General features: G+C 50.1%; 1 pseudogene; it reads right to left on the bottom strand.

The window, feature by feature from the left end:
- Positions 1-606: 606 nt before the first annotated feature.
- On the bottom strand, positions 607-724 carry LOC126211355 (5S ribosomal RNA; annotated as a pseudogene).
- Positions 725-2,928: the final 2,204 nt, after the last annotated feature.

Here is a 2,928-nt window from a genome sequence, read left to right as displayed (position 1 = left end):
ACGCGGAAAGTTTGCGAGGAAAAACCTATACTCGTACAATGGTACGCTTCTGAATAAAAATCCTTAGAAACAACCCAGCCTGCGAGGTTTCCGAGGTGCCGCTTCTTCGTTCCTCTCACCTGCGTCCAAGATTTTCAACGTTCGGAAGTATTATCCGGTTATCCTTGTGGCCCCTACTACAATAGCGGCCGGCCGTCACCCTATTGTGCTCCAGAGCTCAGGTGCCACGACGTCAGTCTAGCTACTTCCTGTGTTTAAGCAGGACCAACACTTGTGCGGGCCTCCCACCCAGAGCTTGAGTTCTGCCTGCCGTTTCATCTCCACTGGCTTTCCAACCTCTAATAGTATAGGCAATCATTCATTATGACGCTTTTATAATAAAGACACTCCTTCACCTTCCATGCAATAAAAAGCACTCCGTCTTCAGGCCACAAGTGGGGCCACCCGACCGCCGTGTCATCCTCAGCTGGGGATGCGGATAGGAGGGGCGTGTGGTCAGCACACCGCTCTCCTGGTCGTTATGATGGTTTTCTTTGACCGGAGCCGCCACTATTCAGTCCAGTAGCTCCTCAGTTGGCGTCACGAGGCTGAGTGCACCCCGAAAAATGGCAACAGCACATGGCGACCCGCATGGTCACCCATCCAAGTGCCGACCACGCCCGACAGCGCTTAACTTCGGTGATCTGACGGTAACCGGTGTATCCACTGCGGCAAGGCCGTTGCTTCCGTGCAATAAGCGTTAGCAATTATTTACAAGGTGTGCGTGACAATGTCAGTCTCCTTTATATATTCATATATACGATGAACAACCTATCACATGATACCTAATTGTGACAAACTGCCTATTGGCTTCTGTCTCGGGTTCTTCGGCCGACGTTCATCTAATGATTTTTCTGACGTTTCGCCAGCACGAGTGGCTGGCATTGTCAAAGCTTCACCCTCCATTGCCGGTGGTGAACTGGAGCCGAGCTCGCGGGCGCAGGCTGTATGTACCTGGCGCGCCAACGTCCGAGGGCTTCTCCGCGGTCATTTCCGGTGCGGTTCTCCTCTTGCTACCTGCGACGGTCGTTCGCTGCAGTACGGGAAGCCAGGATCCGTTGACCTTAAGGCTTTCCTCTTTCTTGTTCAAACTGTTCGCGTGTTTTTGTATTTCTACAGCTTCTCTGAACAAGCGCGTGTGATAGTGCTTCTCTACAGCCAGAACTTCCGTGTCTGCGAATTTAATTACATGGTCGGTCTCATTCAGTGCGTGCTCTGCCACGGCCGATTTCTCCACCTGCCCCAACCTGCAATGTCGCTTATGCTCTTTGATCCTGGTGTTAATGGATCGTCCAGTCATTCCGACATAAACTTTTCCGCATGTGCATGGTATGCGGTATATTCCCGACATTGCAAGTGGGTCTCTTTTCTCCTTCGCCGATCTAAGACACTCTTTGATCTTCCTTGTCGGTTTGAAAATCGTCTTTACGCCATGTTTGCGCAATATACGGCCGATTCTGTCCGTCACTCTGGGAATGTATGGCAGAAAGGCCGTACCCGACAATTCTTTTTCCGGTTCCTTACTTCGCCGAGGGTTGGGCTCTGTTACACTTCTAATATAATTTGTGGAGTAACCATTGCTCCTCAGGACAGTTTCCAGGTGTTGCATTTCTCGTTTGAGGTGTTGCGGCTCACATATTCGTCCTGCTCTCGTTACGAGCGTACTAATCATGCCTCTTTTCTGGCTCGGGTGGTGGTTTGACAGTTTGTGCAGGTATCGGTCCGTGTGAGTCGGTTTTCGATACACGCTGTGTCCCACCACCCGAGCCAGAAAAGAGGCATGATTAGTACGCTCGTAACGAGAGCAGGACGAATATGTGAGCCGCAACACCTCAAACGAGAAATGCAACACCTGGAAACTGTCCTGAGGAGCAATGGTTACTCCACAAATTATATTAGAAGTGTAACAGAGCCCAACCCTCGGCGAAGTAAGGAACCGGAAAAAGAATTGTCGGGTACGGCCTTTCTGCCATACATTCCCAGAGTGACGGACAGAATCGGCCGTATATTGCGCAAACATGGCGTAAAGACGATTTTCAAACCGACAAGGAAGATCAAAGAGTGTCTTAGATCGGCGAAGGAGAAAAGAGACCCACTTGCAATGTCGGGAATATACCGCATACCATGCACATGCGGAAAAGTTTATGTCGGAATGACTGGACGATCCATTAACACCAGGATCAAAGAGCATAAGCGACATTGCAGGTTGGGGCAGGTGGAGAAATCGGCCGTGGCAGAGCACGCACTGAATGAGACCGACCATGTAATTAAATTCGCAGACACGGAAGTTCTGGCTGTAGAGAAGCACTATCACACGCGCTTGTTCAGAGAAGCTGTAGAAATACAAAAACACGCGAACAGTTTGAACAAGAAAGAGGAAAGCCTTAAGGTCAACGGATCCTGGCTTCCCGTACTGCAGCGAACGACCGTCGCAGGTAGCAAGAGGAGAACCGCACCGGAAATGACCGCGGAGAAGCCCTCGGACGTTGGCGCGCCAGGTACATACAGCCTGCGCCCGCGAGCTCGGCTCCAGTTCACCACCGGCAATGGAGGGTGAAGCTTTGACAATGCCAGCCACTCGTGCTGGCGAAACGTCAGAAAAATCATTAGATGAACGTCGGCCGAAGAACCCGAGACAGAAGCCAATAGGCAGTTTGTCAACAAGTGGCCACGAAAGCCTCAACAATTTTATACCTAATTGTGTTTGTAGATCACGGGAAAGTATGTGGATGAGTTCTTGTAAGATGCTAAATTATAGTCACCTTACAAGGTGATAGGGCATGTGTTAATACAACATGGAAAAACTTCCATAGTACTTGAGGGAACTGTAGAGAATAAAAACTGTAGAGGAAGACAGAGATAATTGAAGGCAGTGGGTGCGAGTATCAC

The sequence above is a fragment of the Schistocerca nitens genome, chromosome 1 (genome assembly GCF_023898315.1).
Source record: "Schistocerca nitens isolate TAMUIC-IGC-003100 chromosome 1, iqSchNite1.1, whole genome shotgun sequence".
Lineage (NCBI taxonomy): Eukaryota > Metazoa > Arthropoda > Insecta > Orthoptera > Acrididae > Schistocerca > Schistocerca nitens.
The sequence above is the reverse complement of the archived record's forward strand: the minus strand, read 5'-3'. Positions and strand labels throughout refer to the sequence as shown.